Source organism: Dipodomys merriami, unplaced genomic scaffold (genome assembly GCF_024711535.1).
Source record: "Dipodomys merriami isolate MVZ:Mamm:240054 unplaced genomic scaffold, mDipMer1.0.p SCAF_332, whole genome shotgun sequence".
Taxonomy (NCBI): Eukaryota; Metazoa; Chordata; class Mammalia; order Rodentia; family Heteromyidae; genus Dipodomys; species Dipodomys merriami.
The window spans coordinates 562,274-582,741 of NW_027204849.1; the positions used below are offsets into that span (position 1 = coordinate 562,274).

General features: G+C 37.3%; 1 pseudogene; it reads right to left on the bottom strand.

Annotated features, from left to right (window-relative positions):
* Nucleotides 1–778: 778 nt before the first annotated feature.
* On the bottom strand, nucleotides 779–19,273 carry LOC138803074 (calcium-activated chloride channel regulator 1-like; annotated as a pseudogene).
* Nucleotides 19,274–20,468: the final 1,195 nt, after the last annotated feature.

Sequence of the window (20,468 nt, forward strand, 5' to 3'; positions counted from 1 at the left end):
ATATTAGAAACAGTAGCAAGAAAAAATTCCACTTGTGTCCTTCATTTTGCCTAATATCATCTTATCTGAACTTTTCTGTTTGTCTCAGGCATATACTAGTTATTGCAAATAAGGGAAAGCATGGGACCTATGTGTCTTTGGGCCTGGCTTACATCACTTAATATAACTTTCCAAGTCTTTCCATTTCCTAACAAATGGGGCAATATCATTCTTTCTGATGGAAGCATAGAATTCCATTGTGGATATATACCACATTTTCTTGATGCATTATCTACTGAGGGGCATGTGGGTTAGTTTCACATCTTACCTATGCTAAATAATGCTGCAATACACATAGCAGTGCTGCTAGCTCTGGTATGGTCTTGTTTTTGATCATATGAGTAAATGCCCAAAATGGGATTGCTGGGTCATAGGGGAGCTCTGTGTGGAGTCTTTTGAGGAACCTCCACACTACTTTCCAAAGTGGTTGAACAACTTTACACTCCCACCAACAAGGCAGTAGGGTTCCCTTCTGTCCACATCTTTAATGTTGAATATTGAAGAGTTGTAGAGCTCTTGCCAAGCTTGGGTTTAATACTCAGAATAGTAAGAAAAAAAAAAGCAAACTGAACAATGGTATAAAGAACACAATCAACCAAGTGAAGGAATAGATTGTGTAAAGACAGAAAATATTTTGATATACATTTAATAAACTAATTGATATTAAGTGATTGGGAAATGGATTTTTGTAGTAAATTAAATGTGCTTACTAAATATTTATGACACTGAATTTCCATTCTAATACATTTTCTAGTCTAAATTACAGAAAAAATCATGACCAACCCCCAAATAGCCAAACTGATTGCAGAAATATTGATGCCCAGAGCAGGGATGCTAGAATCTTGGGGAGCAGTGAACCTGATTGCTAGTTTAACTTCTGAGATGAGATGAGATTCATTGTTGCGTTTGATTGCAATGAAGACCTTGGTGCCATTCTCTACTTTAAAACGTTCTGCTTTAAATCCAAATGTTTCTTTAGAGCCAGCCTCCTTAGATGTCAGATCAGCAGCACGGTCAAAATCATGTTGGAGCTCCTGGGAAGACTTACTTCTTCTTATGGTGTAGTTGGCAGCTGGAACACAGACAGACAGGATGGCTCACTGCAGGCACGTTGCCTGGTGGGCACTGATCAGATGCTCACTATAGTTTAGAGAATGCCAGATACAGCGTTTTTTGGTTACACCATTGTTCTTAGTTTAACAAGTACACCAGGTTTTTAAAATGTATTATATGATCACAGAAAATTTTCATTCACTGTCATGAAGCACTGAGCCTCCCTCCCTGCCAGAATTTAGTTTATGCAGAGAGATATACAGAGCTGAATGAGCTTTTTGATTTGGAACAGGGAGCACAGGAGTGCTCAAGTGTGCTTTCTTATGAAGCTGAAAGAAAGTAATATGAGAGGGGAAGAAGTGAGATGATCAAGGAACAGAGGAGTGGGAGGAGACCCAAAAGCTGGAGTTTGTACTAAGCTCAGGACCTAGGGCAGACCTTGACTGGTGATCTCCATTACTGGTTTTCTAAGTAATAGAACGTTTTACCTCAACTTTCTCATCTGAAGCTTACCAAACCTGGAAAACATAGATGTAGTCATTCAGCTCTATCAAATATTTATTGAGTATCTCCTACTCCACTGGTGAGAATTATAAACAGTAATACATGAAGTGGTTAGCACAATTAAATACGGAAAGAATGAATGTTTGAAATGTTATCTACAACTATGAATAGTTAAGAAAGGAAGAAGGATGCCAACATAAATGCTTCCTCCCAAGTGGTTTTAAAATTCTACCAGAGTGATGTTCTGGATGGTACCAGTGGCTCATGCTCATAATCCTAGCTACTCATGAGGCTAAGAGCTGAACATGTTGGTTTGAAGCTCAGGCAAGAAAGTCTATGAGACATATCTCTAACTAACCAGCAGAAGCTAGGAGTTGAGCTGTTGCTCTAGCGATAAGGTACAATCCTTGAACAAAGAAGCTCAGACACAGACAGTGCTGAGTCTCTGGATTCAAGGCCCGGGGCTGGCATCCACACGAAAAAAAAAAATGTCTTGTAGCTATGTATGGTGGCTTCCATCTGTAATCCCAGATATTTGGAAAGGGAAGATCAGAAGATCACTGGGACATAAAGACTCCCATCTAAGCAATCATGGTAGAACATACCTGCAATCCATACTATGCAACAGGTACAGGAAGCAAAATTGCAGTTTTCTGCCAGTCCAAGCAAGAACTTTAAAACTGTCTAAAAATTAACCAAATCCAAAAGGTCAGACTAAAGTGGTAGAGTGCTTGCTTCCAATTCTTTTTTTTTTTTTTTTTGTCGGTCGTGGGGCTTGAACTCTGGGCCTGGGCGCTGTCCCTCAGCTCTTCAGCTCAAGGCGAGCGCTCTACCACTTGAGCCACAGCACCACTTCCGGTTTTCTGGTGGTTTTATTGGAGATAGGAGTCTCACGGTCTCTCCTGCCCGGGCTGGCTTTGAACCGCGATCCTCAGATCTCAGCCTCCTGAGTAGCTAGGATTACAGGCGTGAGCCACCAGCGCCCGGCATTGCTTCCAATTCTTAAGACAATCCTTATCCCTAATATAACAGCAGAAATGAAAACTAAACAAAAAAGCTTTTCATGTTTAGAAATTGGATGTTAGGACATCGAATGCCTTTTTTGAGATGAAGACTTTATTTTTTATGTTTTGTGAAAGGATGACACTATTTTAAGAATGAGGTAAGTAACTTTTGGACTGTTTTTTATTTTTACTTTTATTTTTTTTGCCGGTTTTGTGGCTTGAACTCTGGACCTGAGCCTCTTTTTGCTGACGGCACTGCCACTTGAGCCACAGCCCCACCTCCAGCTTTTATGAGTTTACTGGAGATAAGAATCTTAGGGACTTTGCTGACTGTGCTGGCTTCAGATAAGTCACTATCCTCAGATCTCTGATTCTTGAGTAGCTAGGATGATAGCAGTCATCCATCAACACCTGGTCTGGCTAAGTTAAGATTAACATGTAGTTTCTCTATACAAAGCCTTGTTGGCATACTCTACCATTCTGCACATAACCTTGTGTTTCACTGAGGTAAGTCTTCTTCTCCCTTTCCCTCCTCCTTCCTTTCCCCACCCTTTATTCCCTCCCATAGTTTAGCCCAAATATTATGAAGGTTTTCTTCTTTAATTTTAATGTTTGACAGGCCTTGGGTTTGAGTTCTTGGTCTTGCACATACTAAGCAAGCACTCTACCACTTGAGACACACGGCCAGCCTGTGTTTGCTGTTAGCTTCATGTTTAGACAGGACCTCACTTTTGCCTTGCACCAGTCTTGGAGCATCACCACAATCCTCCTGCCTTTGCTTCCTGAACAGCTGAGGTTGCAGGCTCACCTCCCCCATGTGTAGCTCCTTTGGTGTGTTATGATGGGGAATTTTAACTTTTTCTCTGAGCTGTAGTCTTCCTGCAGTCTACCTACCTCTTCATTAGCTGGAAGTATAGGCAAGAGCCACTATGACAAGCTAGCTACTTTTCCTTTCTTGACCTTGATGATGTTATTGGATTTCAACTCCTTCAAAGGCTTCTTTTTCTCTATCTCTATATAGAATTTTTGTTGTTGTTGTTGTTGTTGGTTGTGGGGACTGAACTCTGCTCCTGGGCGCTGTCCCTGAGCTCTTCAACTCAAGGCTAGCACTCTGTCACTTGAGCCACAGTGCCACTTCCAGTTTTTTCTGCTTATGTGGCACTGAGGAATTGAACCCAGGGCTTCATGCATGCACTCTACACTGAACCCCCTTCCCAGTGCTCTATATGGAAATCTTATTCTTCAAGACCCAGACAAGACCTCTTTCTCATGAAGTCTTTCTCAAGTAATTCATTGGCCTTGATACTTCTACTACATGGAATGGTGTTTTCCAGATTTTTCTGGCTTAACTTTTCATTCTGATAATATTCTATTGCTCTTGAGAATAGACTATATTTTTATACTACCATGTAGAATTCACAATATTATACTGGGTATATATTTGTTTTCCTTAGTTACTAGTTGGCCAATGACATACTTGTTAAATTGATACCCCAAATGATACAAGTAGAGAAGTATAAAATATTGGTAATTCTCAATCTGTATTTTTCTTCTTGCTATAATAGGGGATTGAACTCAAGGACTCATGATTTTTTTTCTGGTTAACTGTATATGTAACCTCACGGACTTCTACCCAAAATGTGATTTTCCACGTCTCAGCTTCCTAAGTTGGTCCAGTTATAAGGATGAGCCACTGGCATCTAGGTAAATCTGCATATTTACCAGATATGGAAAATAGGCATGGACACTATGACTAGGAAAATATAAGGGCTTCACTCAAGATTATGGAAATGTTCATTTCCTCTTTGAGATATCCTTCTTTTTCCTTTGCTGGCCCTTGGGCCTTGAATTCAGGGCCTGGACACTGAGTTTGTTTGCTCAAGGCTAGCACTCTACCACTTAAGGCCACAGCTCTACTTCTTACTTTTGTTCTTTTGGGCAGTCAATTGGAGATAAAAGCCTCATGGACATTCCTGCATGGCCTAGTTTTGAATGATGATTCTCAGATCTCAGCTTTCTGAGTAGCTAGGCTTGCAGGTGTGAACTACCACTGCCCTGCTCTTCAGGTATTTTATGATGTTTAAGGCTCATGCTTGCCAGCCACAATTATCCTTCCTGCCCTTCAGAAGAAAGTACAGGGTGATAATCCCCCAGTGCCTACAAGTAGCACATCACTCCTTTTACTTTCTGTAATCAGCACAAAGGACATTTCATAAGAGACCAGTCTTCTACTGAAGGCTCCACCTTTACCAAATTAATTTAGAGCTAAATATTTGATTATATGAATTCATTCTTGGTGTTTTTAGTGGCAATACTAATATTTGATTTGATTCTGCTAACCATTGAAAAGTCATGGGAAAATGATGTATTTCCAAAGTGGTCATAGTGATTGTTTTCAACATTGAAGCAAAAGTATGGGTGATGCTCTATACTTCTTATGGCTTATAAAAGCCTCTTTTCTATTTTTTAAAGTAGCAAACATACCAAGATTAATAATAAAACAAGCATGCCCAAACAAATATGGCTCTGTGTGTGTGTGTGTGTGTGTGTGTGTGTGTGTCTGTCTGTCTGTCTGTCTGTCTGTCTGTATGTCTGTGTCAGTCATGGGGCTTGAACTCTAGTCCTGAGCACTGTCCCTCAGCTCTTCAGATCAAGCTAGTGCTTTACCACTTGATCTACAGTTCCATTCTGGTCTTGTGGTGGTTTATTGGAGATAAGAGTTTCACAGTCTTTCCTCCCTGGGCTGGCTTTGAACTGAGATCCTCAGATCTCAGTCTCCTGAGTAGCTAGGATGACAGGCCTGAGCCACCAGTGCCCAGGTACAAATATGGCTTTGAAAAATTCTATTTAGTAAGTGAGATGCCATTAGCATTCCATATCTTAGTACTGTGAAATGACTTGTCTGGTCATGTGTCTTTTATGGTCATTGACTTAATAGGGAAAGTTTCTAGGAATTTCATGCAATTTGAAACTCAATGATTAATGAATAAAGTTATACAAGTAGAGAATGCTTAGAAAAATGATTTTCCTTGCCAGGGACAGGAAGCAGTTATTCAGGCCTCCCCAATTAAGTTTAGGATGGTTCAAACTCAGAAAAGCAGTTTGGTACAAAGGAACATGGCAAGAAATGGTTAGACTTCTAGGTTATAGATATAACTTGGCCCAATTTCTCCCTCTAAGTCCTTCAGGTTTTCACATCTGAAATCAAATGAATAATGACCCAGGTAGACACCCACAAATACTATTTATAAATGAGACATTAGAAAATGAAAGTTAATGGACATTCTTTTAAAAAATGTAAAAGCTTAATTTCAAGCCTACCTTTGCCTTTATCAAGGGTACTGCCAGGGGCAGTCCATGAAAGGTGAACATGACCTCCTTTAACCTCAGCCTCCAAGCCTGTGATTTTACTGAGCGGTAACAAGGGAGTATTGTCACCAGCAGGAGGAGCTCCTGATATAGTGAATGACCCTCCTGAAGTTGGTCTGCTGAAATCTTCCAGTTTAGGTTCTGCTAAGTCTTCTTTAACTTCAAGTCTGGGTGGGTTCAGTACAATTGCACCTACCCAAAATAGTAATTTTGTAACTTTTCATATTGTCATGTGGATACTTCATCTTGTAGAGGGATAAGTTAAAATTTAATGGCAGACACAGAAAAGTGACTAATTTTAGTGAAAACAACCCTCTTGTTTTAATACAACTTTGAAATGAATGAGGAAATGTTATGGTATGTTTAAACCATCTTTGATCTTTATTAACTGCTTGACTAGAAATGCTTTGAGGGCAAAGATCCTTTTGAACTCAGGGTCCCATTCTTACTGGGTAGGCACTGTATCACTTAAGCTATGCTTCAGAGCTTCTGGACTTCCTTATGTTCTTTTCAGGCTATGTTACTAAGGTTTCTACCCAGGCAAGCCCGGGCCTGCAAGCTTCCTATTAAGGCTCCCACAGATGTCCATCATGCCCTTTGTTTTGTTGTGATGGAGGTCTCAGGAATTTTTTTCCCCAGCTTGCCCGGAATTGCAATCCTGCCAATCTCCTCTTCCAGAGTAGCTACTATGACTAGTGTGATTTATGACTCTAGTACAAGGATTATCTTTCATTCATCTTTGTAGCAAGCATCTTCTATAGTGCTGGCCTCATACCAGATGCTCAGTCCAAAAGTTTTCATTGTAATTGAAATGAACTATGGTAGATGTTAACAAAATATGTGACAACCTATTTTATACTCAACCCAATAGTATGAATATAATTTGGAAACAGAGAAGTTGAATACATAATTATATACTTGACTCTTCCATAGTACATAAAATTTTCAATGTTTGCCACATGCAATGTACAAAAACATGTGACTCGTTTCAATTTTAATTCTACACACCACTTACAACATAGCCAGGTATGTACAGAGACTTGTTCTGTCGTCTTACACTCCGTCTAGCTGTGTAATTTCTTGCCTGGAGAAGAGCTGTATCTACCTCTTCCATTGTATTCCATAAAATATCTGGAGTGGATACCATCATTTTTGACAGTATCAGCACCTTTAGGTTCAAATAAATAGTTATCCAATAAATTCAAATGTTTCTTTCCTGGGACAGTAAATTATATCAGTAGTTTGGGAGATAGCACAGTACATATGAACACTAGAATTAGACTCCATTCCAACCTTGGCTTAGCCACATGCTAATCTTTTGATATTGAAAACAGTCTAACTGTGATTTTATGTATTCAACTGATATTAGCGGCTATTATTTTATAAAAGAAACTTATCAAAATGAAAATATATCTAGTTGGGGAAATTATAGTTGAAACACTAACACTAAGAATACTGGAGCAGGATTGTATTCATCTATTCCATGAGAAACATAAATTTTTTCTTGAGGTTGAAAGTTAAACGTGTTTTATTTTACTTTGTCAGACTCAGTAAAACGTTTATAAACATTATAATTTTGAAATATGTAGTATAAGCTTATATATCTCATGACTTCATCATAGAATTCTCTAGGATATGTTTTAAGTCCAATGTAATTTGAAGCACATGTTAGTTACCTGCATCATTGTCCAAGAGTTGCTGTCCATCTTCCAATTAGAAAATGACTATTATACCAATGTCCACTATAAGCTTATCCTCTTCCCTGACAACTGCATGAACAATATCTGGGTCTATTTGTTGTGCTGTATTTTGACTCCTGTAAGCAGCTGCCATTACTGGAATTATGGAAGGATTTCTTGCTCCAGTGGTCATTGTGACTGATAGTAATTGAGGTTGGGCTTGATTATTTAAAAGTCTATAGGTCCAAGTACCTGTCTGGACAAAAAAAAAAAAACCTCCTTCAAAGCCTTGTTAATATTACTCTTTCCACCCAGTGGCAGTGGTTCAGACCTGTAATCCTAGCTCCTGCGGAGACTGAGATGTGAGGATTGAAGTTTGAAGCCAGCCAGGGCAGGAAAATCTGTAATAAATTTTAATTTCTGATTAAATCAGAAAGAAAGGGAGGATTGATACCATGGATCAAGTAGAACAGTGCCAGTCATCAGCAAAAAGGAGTTTAGGGGCAGCACCTAAGAATGTGGAACAAAACAAACTCTTTCCTTGGGATATAAACTGATTTAAAAGTATAAAGAGTTTATGTATATATACATACATACACATGTATATATATATATGCATATATGTGTAAGTATACACATACATTTACATGTATGTGTTGTATGCATGTAGCTTATTTGTATGTATATATATGTATATTTGTGTGTGTGTAATTTTAAGGATGGAAATGGTTTTCATCTATACTAGATAATTCCCTTTTTCCAAACTATACCCCCAGCTCTAATAGTGAATTGAAAGCTGATTTTACAAACTAGTAAATAACATGAATGTGAATTATTACATATTCCATTCATTTTTATGGCAGATGATCTGTTTTAATTTTAATATTGACAATACACAAGACAAAATCATATTTATAAAGTAGTAATTAATAAAAACAAAGTGAAAATGAACGAATAGAATTACCTCTGCAATGCCCGGTATTCGAAGATGGGAAGTTCGACTATTTCGCTTATGTTCTTTGAAAGCTGAAGTATCATATTCTTTTCCTTTGGGATCTTGGAGAATAATTTGTGGTTTTTGCATTGTCCAGGTAACAACAAACAATGTGTCATTTCCAGTGGTGCTGTCCACAGACACAGTGCCATTGGCCCATGTCTTCCCTGTGACATTCAAGGCTTTGCTTTCCAACTGTTATATCAGTAAAAGGAAACACGTAAAACCAATTTGTTATTTATTTTGACAATGTGTGGGCTTGAACTGAGGGACACAAACTTGTTAGGCAGGTGCTCTGCTCCTGAACTACACTTCCAGTATTTGTTTGTTTGTTGGTATTGGGGGGCTTGAACTCCGGGCCTGGATGCTGTCCCTGAGCTCTTCTCAAGGCTGATGCTCTACCACTTTGAGACACTGTGCCACTTGTGGTTTTCTGGTGGTTAATTGTCCATAAGAGTCTCATGTAATTTCCTGCCCTGGCTTGCTTTGAACTGTGATCCTCATACCTCAGCCTCCTGAGGATGACAGGTCTAATACATATGTCTAATTGTCTTCAATTCTAAGTTTGGCACTTACTATATGACTGCACAAACCATTTTGTTTCTTTCATTTCTAGGATAAGAGTAAAATTCCTTGTTCTTGAGTATATGCTAATATTTAAATAGTTTTTATTGTTCTGACAAAGTCTGGGGCTTAAACATAGATTATTATTTAAAGTCCCTGAGAATAGCTTTCTTTCTATTAGCTTAACTACGAGTTTTGTCTTTTAATTATTCAATAAAGGGATGATTACTAATACTAATGCATAATTAAATCATAAAACGAAACAGATTGAATACTGACAGTTTAGATCCATTTTACAAAAATGATGAATACTGTCCAAACGACATGGGGAAATTATAATGTTCTGAGTATTTATATGTACAATGGTGGAAATAGTTATCAAAATAAAAATATATGAGTAATAAAAGTTTTCTCTTACCTGGATTTTCTGAATGAGTTTTTCATCTTCTGTTACATAGGGTTTAATTGCAATGACAATGCCTACATATGCATTGGCAGGAAATTTTACCATTGAGCTTTTTACCTCTGACAAGAGAGGCAGAGCTAAGCATAGAATGACCCTCAGATTGAACACCATTTCTGCCCAGGCTACAATTATATAGAAATGCAAGGGGGGTATTTATATATCTGCCTATTAGTTTAGGAATTTGAATCAAGATCAAACTATTTGCATAAATTTGATATGGTAAAATACACTAAAATTTCTAGGTAAACTTCCTTATTCATTCTAAAGATGTAGTTATGAAGTAGCAGTAGGGATTTTGCTAAACATCCTTAGCGTACTCTGTGTAGATAGTCAAGCTCATAGTAGTGAGTGGTTCTCCTTGTTACTATTAAATGTGACCTCAGGATCTCCTTACAAAAAAGCTCTTCAGGGAGAGGCAAGATGTGGTAGTGAATTAAAGGCTTAATTTTATTTATTTTAAATTTTATTTTATTGTAAAGGTGATGTGTAGATGGGTTACAGCTGAGATTCATTCAGTAGGAAAAGTTTTAGCTTCTGTGATTAGTACTTGTTTATTTCAGCTTTCAAATAACATTGAATGCTTAAGTTCTTTCAGAACTTGGGAACTTAATATGCCCTTCAGGTAAGTTTTCTTTCATTCTTTTAATTTTTTTTGATTGAACACAAATGGTTCTTAGCTTAAACTGGTTGTACAATGGCATTGTGAGCTGGCTCTAAAGTTAGAAAAATACAAACCCTACTCTTTCTTGCTTTGGTCACTTAAAACTCATGGGATTTTTATTTTTGTAAGAGTTATGCAGTTCCTTTTTTAGGCTTTTTCTTGTGTTGTGCTAGAATAATATTGTTGTGTAGAATAATTTGTACTTATAGAAGTTCTAAACCTATGGATCAGATTTACAAGGTTTCATAAAAGCTCTTAATATTATACCTTAGTAGTAAGCATTATAAATATACAATCAATACAAGCTTGTTTTTCACTTTGATAATTAAAGTTTCCATTTTAATTCTTTTGTTTTGTCATCATGTAAATACAAACTCCCAATGTTTTATGGCAAGTCCCCGTGTATGCCTAAGACTACAGGTAGAACTGTGTGGCACACTGAAACCATAGGCTTTTTGGAATGCTCTCCCATTTTTTTCTTGCTGTGCCCTTGCAGCTCCAGCCTAAGAACAGCCTCATCTGTAAAAATGTACTAAGCCATCCACATGAAAAGTAATATATATTTCCTTTGAACTTGTTTGTGCCTAACATCTGCATTGCTCTTGTAATTTACTATTGTATTACTATTACCTGGGAGCCTTGTGCTGCTAGGTAAACTACTGCTTGAGTCATCCTCCCAGTCCTTTTTACTTTAGCTATCTTTCAGTGAGGGTCTTACAATGTCACTCCAGCCAGGCTTGCACTGCAGTCCTCCAACCCACAGCCCCCTGTGTCGCTATCATTATGGGTGTGAGTCCCCACATCCAGTCTTGCTTTTGTTATTATTGATATGCATAGTAGCTTGTCTCCTTTCTTGGAAGGAGAATTTTTTTTTCTGAGTTTAATTTTTCTCAATCCTAGTTTCATTAACTATAAAATGAGGAAATAAAAACTAGGAGAGCTGTTGGTCAGATTAAATATAAGAACAAGGAGAAAATACTTGTAAATGCTGGTGCATATTAGACTCACATGAATGCTTATTGAGTATGGAGAAAACTCAAACTGTGTAATTCCTTAGAAAGTCTAACTCACAGTTCAGCCAGGAAACCTGTATTTGAAAAGGGTAAGATGGGCTCAATGGAAGGGTGGGTAGATAATGAAGACAGGATGGGGGAGAATACAGTCACAAGTATCAAAACAAATCCTCCAAACTTGTGCAAAGTGAGGGAAGGTGGCTTGTTGAGAGGGAAGGGTGAGAACATTGAAAGGAGGCTGACACTGATCAATATGCATTGTGTCCATAAACTGCTTTGCTGAATGGAAACTCCTTTGTACAATTATTTAAAGATGATAAAATGCATATTAAAATACATGTTCAGTGTTTTCCCTTGTTTCTTTTATATGGAAAAAATATGAATGCATTTAGGTGCCCTATCCAATGCTCTACTCTTGAGCAAGTACAGGATGATTAAATATAACATTACTGATAGAGAAATTTAAATCACTTCTGTAGATTAGAATTGTAGAAAAAAAAAAGAAGAAAACAACAACAACACAAGATAGGGCAAGAACAATTCGATAGGAAAGTTATAATGTCATCACTAGAGAGCAAAAAATTGGGTAATATTTATGGTGAAAGGATTCAGGAAGACTTTGGGAGAAAGCCATTATTTAGAAGACTGAGGAATGGAGAGCTTATACTTTCCAAAAAGGAAACCTTTGGTATTGAAACTCAGGACATTCTGACTGGGGTAAGGTGGAATCTCAGTGTGGTTTTGATTTGCATTTCTTTTCTGGCCAGGGATGTTGCTTATCTAATTTGTGGAAGGGAAAGGGAATCATAGAAACAGCAGGACAAAGGAAGAACTAATGCAACAATGTAGTCACTGAACTTTACAACTGGGAGGGTGGGATGGGAAGTGAGAAGTTATAAGCCAGGAAAGTAAGGCAGGGGTAACAGTGATTGTAAAATGTACTCATTGCCTTCCTTATGTAACTGTAACCCCTGTTCATCACCTTTACAATAAATTCAAATTTAAATTTAAATTCAGAAAAACCCAGAGAACATTCCGTTTCAGAGCTTAGTTGTTTTTTTTTAAAGCATACTCTATTTCCACCATTTCCCTTTTTTTCTTCTTAGCAATGCCAGAAATTAATCCCAGAGCCTTATGCATGCTAGATAAGTACTATCCCTGAGCCATACCCCAGCCCTCCGGCTGTTTTCAAACATATACCACAAATAGTACTTTTGAAAACAATGACCAGAGAGTATAGGCTTGAAAAATACTTGGAAAGTAGCTTCTTTGATATACAGAAGTCATAAACAGAAGAGTCTAGAGAGAGAGAATTGTTGAGATTTAGGATGGAACACATGGCTTTGCACTTACTAAACAAGTGATTTAATACTTGAGCCAGGCTTCTAGACTATTACCATTAATTTTGTATTAGTCAAAAGAATTTCTATCTGGTTTCAAGATAAGTCATTTTAAATTGGATCTTAAATTGAGGTGGACAAAACTGTAAAAATCATTTTGTCACAACATTCTAGAATGTAGTCTTCAACTAAGTTCCCTTACATGTATGTGTGTCCTTTTCTTTTCTATTCCTTTCTTTTCTTTTTCTTTTTTTCTTTTTTCTTTTTTCTTCTTTTTCTTCCTTTGTAGCTTCCTTCCTTCCTTCCTTCCTTTCTTCATACCTCCCTTCCTTCCTTCCACTTGTGGAGCTTTAACTCAGGGTGCTATACCTGAGCTCTTTTGCTCAATGCTGGATCTCCACCACTTTGAGCCACAGCTCTACTTCCAGTTTTTGAGTGGCTAATTGGAGATAAGAATCTCACAGGTAGTTTTCTGCTTAAGCTGCCTTCCAACAGCCACCCAAAGATCTCATCCTCCCAAGTAGCAAGGATTACAGGCACAAGCCACTAGTACTCGATTTAAGTGGTTCTTATTGAAATCATTATTTCAGGAGAAGGATGCAAGTATTGGAGCAACAGCCTATTGGTTTATAGAGTCAAATTGTCTTCTGAAAAACAAAATAAAACCATGTGATCTAAACAAGGAAATATTCAGAGCTTACCTGTGGATATTGTTCATTAATTCAGAGATTTATAAGCTAACACACCCACTGATACAATCATCCTTAAATGTGATAGTTAATTCCTGTAGATATTATACTAGAACTTTCCTTTACATAAACTTGCAACTAACAAAAACAGTGGACTGTCATGTCATCTTCATTTCCTTGTTGGCACTCTCTTAGAATTCTCTTTATTACTTCTCTCTTTTCTTTCTTTTGTTTCTTTCTCTTTTCTATTTTGCTAATGGGGATCCAACCTAAGACACTGCACTTGCTAGGCAAGCCATTGCCACTGAGATACATTGCAGCCCTGGTTGGTCTTCTGGTGTCTCTTCATACCATATCAATCTTTCACCTATGATTTCTTTCTTACTGCTGCTTTTTATCTCATAACCTTTGGAAGGTCACTGTATTTGCTGCCAGTCAACAAGCCCAAAATTTGATAATATTGTCTTCAGTTTTCTTATTTATTTAGTTACTCATTCACAAAAATACTGTAATAAACATTAGCACTGTGTCAAATGCTCTGATGATGTTATAGTCCTAACTTTCTTCAAGGTACTGATAAATGACCTTGTATGTTAGTAATTATCTTGATTTTTCTGTTGCTCTTTGTACATCCTTAAAAATTATTTCAATTCACATAATGCTATACTCAACCTTTTATTCATGATATACTGGGATTTCAACTAAGGACTTCATGTTGCTAGGCAAGCAGTCCACAACTTGAGTCAGATCTCTAGTCTCCTTTGCTTTTGGAGTTTATTTTATTTCATTTTTTATTTTATTGACAAGGTGATATAGAGAGGGGTTGTAGTTACATATGTAGTGAGTTCATTTCTTGTCTAACTTGTTACCCCCTAACTCATATTTCTCGCTCTTTGCCTCCCTCCAAATCCCCCCATTCCATGCTATTGGTTTTGTAAGGTCCCTTGATTTTGGCCAAGATGGGCCTTGTTTCATGGTTGTTTTTTCACTTCTAATAAATTTACTCTGTTTACACATTTTTCTGCCTTTTAATTCTTTAGTGGGTATAGAAAACAAATTCATCCTTCTAGTTGGTATCAATAAAAAGAATATTTCACCCAGTTTGACAGAATGGGTTTAGTAATGCTAGATCAAGGGAATACCAAAATAAAAAAATGAGATTGGGCAATAGCTGGTTAGTTAAAGTCATATTTCTCCTAAGGGTAAAAGCAGAGACTTCCCTATAACCTACACTTTTTAAAAGAATTCTACTATTATTTTTATGACTGAGACTGGGACTCAAACTCAGTACCTGATGCTTTTCCTCTTTGATTAATGCTCTACCAACTAAATCATGCCTCTAACCCCATGATTACACTCCTGATGAATTGGGGTTTTAGGGGAAACTGTTCCGTTGGGAATTTTACTTGCTTTGCTTATCATGTGACTTTTTTGTTAGATCTGGTCTACTGGGGCTTAATTCAGGATTCTAGTCCAAAATCAATGTTTGTTTGTGTTTCAATCACTTTAGCAGCTGTTAAATTGGAGGATTAGTGAAGAGGAGACATGAGATCAAAGTTTGTAATATCAGTGCAAAGTAAGATATGATTCATTTCCTTGTCTTCAGGGTGACTCAGGTGTTTCTGACTAAAGGAACCATATTTCCTGCTTGTACCTTGTACTTTGACTATCAGGTTGTTACTGGTCCCATTTTGTGGTCATCTGGTCTGTTGTGGGACTTATTCATTACAGTTGATACTTAGGGAAGGCAAATATTTATTGAGCCTGGTGACAGGCATTGCGGCTATCAGGATAAATAGGAGATTTCTTCTTATTGTTAAGAATCCTACCCTCTAGACATAAACAAAGATAAATAAATGGCAAGGATGTGAGGAGTTTCGTGTGCACCAGGAGTAAGAACTAGTTGTTAGATGAGGTTAGGTTAATGTAACTTAGTGGAGGCAAGAGATGGTAGGAGTGGTGTCAGGTGTCACCTATTCTAAAACTTGAGAATAAGCATGCATTATCCAGACAAGGGTAGGTTGTGGAAATGGAGGCATAATGGAGGAGAGGCCTCATGGAGAATGAGAAGAGCCTCCCAGGCTCAAGCTCCTGTTATATATTCAGAGCACTAGGGGAAGGCAGGAAGGGTGGAGACACACATGGCATCAGGAATTGAGAGACCTGAAACTGGAGGGCTGAGCTGGAAGAAAGACTTTAAGGCGATTATCAGTTACATAGACATGGTCAGAGTACCAAGGAGATTGACTGATTTTTAGAGAGGAAAAGGACAGAACTAGATAGAATTTTAGAAAAGACTTGGACTATAAGGTGAATAGTGGTCAAAAGCAGAACTGGATTTCTAGCACTGATTTTTTTTGGCACACACGTTGTGAAATAGTACCCATCTAGGGTCCTAGGAACTGAGTTAGACTGGATATTAGACTCTACTCCTTGTACTCAGGAGCCTCCAGGCAGGACAGAACTCAAACAGGAGTTCATAGTTGAATTTTTTGGGGAATTGTTTGTGGAGAATCCAGGTTAGAAATGATAGGTGTGAACTACAGAGACAGACACACTGCGGGCGTTTTAAGATATTAAGAATCATCTGGACTTGGTGACTGATGGGGTTAAGAGAATAAAGTGACAAGAATAGGAAAGTCTCTGTCATTTTATGAACGTGTTAGAATATTCAGCATTCAGTGCTTTTGTTTCTCTCCTTTATTTTCTCTCCTCAAGGTCCAATTCTTTGCTTCAAATAACTTATTCTGCAGGGAAGCGTGGAGAGGGACTTCTGTTAAATAGTAAACAAGTGCATTTGGGAGTCAGGAAACTATATGAAAAGTGATGCCAAGAGGGAACATCCTTTCTGTCTGAGTGTGGAGGGGGAGGAGAGGTGAGCAGTAGGATTAGGATTTTAAGAGTGCATGTTGTTCTTAGTAATAGCATGGACACATAAAACAGTATGTGCTTTGGGGGAAATCATGTGTCTGTGACTGATTTCAATTGTGGTATAGAGGGAATGATGCCATAGAAAAGAGGAGGTAGAGGTGAAATCCTGATAATGTGCTCATTTATCTCACAAATATTTGTGTCTTTACTCTGCTGTGGTACCTGACAAATAAGGGATCAATTAAACTGGCCACATCTCTTCCACTGAGATATGTTGAGGTAGGTCAATCTAAGTCAAGTTGAGTTATATTGTGTAGTTTTTACCAAATTACTTTGAAGTTATTGTGGGACTTGGCTTGGGGAGGATACACTGAAGACAGAAAAACCAACTATGGCTAAATTTTCTAGCAGTATGCATTAGTGACAGACTGAGGCAATATTATTGAAGAGAGTAGAGTTGTGTCTCCACATAGGATGCCTTTCTTCCTTAGTAGGATGGCTTACTTACTATTTTCTAGATTTCTTGCCAGAAACAATAGAACTAAGCTTCCTTTCCCAAATCTAGTATTTTTTAACCTAGTAGATGGACTGTTAGACCCTGTGGCTTAATTGGAATGCTCATGCTTGCACTTCACTTTGGATATTTTATTGCTAGTATTCATTGTCAGGGCTAGCACTGCCATCTATGTTGATGTCCAGAGCACTGGGCTTAGAAGAGCTCTGAAGATGGTTTAATTCTTTGTCATTTCTGTCTTCAAACCCTGATTAATGTTTAAACAAATCCTCTCATTTTCATTGTGCACTAGAAAATATAAATTGGATAGCCTGTCCTGACTACAAGTATAGCAACACTTAGTTTTCTTATTCTTCCTAATTCATGACCATGTACTTAATGTCTACAGACATTAGAAATAAATCAAGGCTGCTCTAGGAGAAAATAGCCCGCTCGTGGTACTGACCTGAACACTGGAGCATCTGGAAGGGATGTAACCAGATAGATAGGCTTTGTCTTACTGGTATGAGGTGAATAGGTAGATACCAGCCAGGGAAAACACCTCTGTTGACAACAAAGAACTTCAGGCCTTCATTCATTGCACAAGCTACTTGTGCAATGTTGGATAATTTTGATGTCAAACTGCTCTTGTCTACATTTTGAATGGCAATGAATATGTGAGCAGCATTTTCCTCTGAGATATTTCCTGGCTTAAATGAAAAGGTCTCCTCAGAGTTGGCTTCACTTGGAAAAAGGTTAGAAGTGTGAACTTGAAGAACATTGTCATAATTTTGTCTATGATCAAGCATATTTCCACTTATTCTTATGATCTACTGTTGAACTAAGGAAAAAACAGTTTTCAATGTTTTAGTAACTAGAATACCATATTCAATTTCCTTCTGTGTATTCTAAAAATATTTTTTAGGTAAAATATATATTTATATCAGCCTGAAAATTTTTATAAAAGATGAATTTGGACTGCTAAAATCAATGAATAAATTTGTTATTGTTGTTGTTGTTTGCTCTTTTTTTTATAAATCATTACCATGATTTATTATATAAAGATTTCTGACATATGGTATCAACAGTATGATTCTTTAAAAGACTGTAGATTAATCATATATTATCAAAATTAAAATTCTTTATTGTTCAAAGTCCTCACAAAGACAGAATATTATCGCAAACCAGAAAATATATTTACATATCACACACCTGATGACAGACTTAAATCCACAAAATTTCATAATTTTTTGACTCATTAGAAAATAAGAAAAATAATGACCAAAATATTTAAGTAACAATTTCAAGAACACGGCTAAATAAACATATCAATGAATTGAAATTCAAAATGCTACAAGGAGTTGTTTTTTAATTATTAATAAGTTTTTTTTATTGTGAAAATACCATACAGAGGGGTTACAATTACATGAGCAAGGTAATGACTACATTTCTTATCAAGAATTGTTGCCTCCTCCTTTGTTTCCTGTTACTATTCCTACCCTCCCATTCCTTTCTCCCCCCAACAAAGTTCTAAAGTTTGTTTTTCGACGTAGCATCTTCTACATTTCATTGTTGCAATGGGTTCACCTGTATCCCTATTTCAACAATTAGTTTATTCCCTTCCCCTCCCCAAGTTATACCAACATCAAATACAGTGAAAACAGGGGTTATACTGTGGAGGAGAGACATACGAATCAACAAAAAAATCACCTTCTAAATATGTTAGAAACAATTGGATGAAAGAAAAACCATTAGAGTCCTTATCTTGGGGTTCATTTCACCTGACATAAACTTGTCTGAACTTTCTGTTTATCTCAGAACATACACTAGTTATTGCAGTTTGGGTATTTACCTCAATGATCACAAATAAGGCCATACTGAAGCTACCAGTACATCTATGTTTATTGCAGCATTATTTACCATAGCTAAAATATGGAACCAACCCAGATGCCCCTCAGTAGATGAATGGATCAAGAAAATGTGGTATATACAGACAATGGAATTCTATGCCTCCATCAGAAAGAATGACATTGTGCATTTGTTAGGAAATGGAAAGACTTGGAAAAAACTATATTAAGTGAAGTAAGCCAGGCCCAAAGATACGTAGGTCCATGGTTTCCCTTATTTGTTGCTCTTTTTAAACACAGGATATCACTGTGATTCACAGGTGGCCTAGAAATCACTGTGTAACTCAAGCTACCTTGGAATTCATGATTCTTCTGCCTCACCCTCCCAAGTACTAGTATTAAAAGTGTGCCACACTGTGTTCATTGAATTCTGGCTTTTAAACTCTGCCAAATGTACTACTTTATATATGATAAGAAAATGTTAAAATATGCCATATTTGACTTATTCAAAAGTATGAGATTATGAAGTTCATCTGTCAAAATACATTCTTTCCTAACACATCCATGAAATCTTGCTTTTCCAATGAGTACCTTTGTATGATACTTGGTGTGACACTTTGTTCTTGCCTGTTCCATTAACAAAATCATTTCCTGGTGCTGTCCATGTTAGGCTGATTTTATCTTCTTCAAATGTGGCATAAAGGTCTATGATTTGACTTGGAAGAAACATCAGCCAAGGGACACTAGCCCTTGTGACATCACAAATGCACCTCCACATGCTGTTCTGCTGAAATTCTCCAAGACTCTCTGACCATCCTCATCGATGTCAGGTCTGGGTGGATTTGCTTAAACCTTTCTTGCATTGAAAATTCACTAGTTCAAAATGGGAAAAACTGTGCTAATATTTCTAGAACTCAATACATCCTTTCTATCATTTTTCATTATAACAGAGTCACAGTTTCACTGAGCCTTATGACATAATTATAGCTTTCTGTTGGTGGGAGACTGCTTTACCAGAATGGTGTAGGATAAAACTGAATAACAAATTAATATGGAATAATGTCATTTTTTTGTTTTTTGGTTTTTTTTTTTTCAGTCAGGTACCTTGAACTCTGGTCTTGCGTGCTGTCCCTAAGTGCTTCAGCTCAAGGCAAGTGCTCTACCCCATGAGCCACAGCGCCACTTCCGGTTTTCTACTGGTTTATTGGAGATAAGAGTCTCATAGACTTTTCTGCCCAGGCTGGTTTTGAACCATGATCCTCAGATCTCACCCTCCTGAGTAGCTAAGATTACAGGCATGAGCTACCGACACCCAGCTAATGTCACTTAATTTAACATGAACCTTCTAAAAAAGGTATTGCTTTACTTCTAACATTGTTTCTTAGGGAAGGATATAGTTGGGAAAATTATTGCAGATTCCCTTCCAACCACTTGGACTAGGCCTGTTCCCTCCTGCAAATGGTGTTGAAATAAAAGTTTTACAGACTCTTCTGCCAAGGCTTACATTGAACCTGGATCCTCAGATTTCAGAATCCTGAGTAGCAGGGATCACCTCTGGAATACTTCTCATTATTTTCCAATTGCTAATGACCGTCACAAGAGAAAAGAACTAAAGGAAAGGCAGCAAAGTTTGCATCCTTAATGCTTATTGTCATCATTTTTTTGTTTTGAGTTAATAAAATCCTTCTACATAAATGTTCAGTCTTATAGCTGTGTAATCTGAATGGTAAATCCTGCCACTGTGTACTTCACCTCATAACATAGTAGATTTTCTTCTTTTGTCCTGCCCCAAACTGGCCATATGACCACTAATATTGTTAAGTTGTTCCAAACTAACATAATATTAACTGACATGTTTTGCGTTCTTACGAGATGCCAAGTA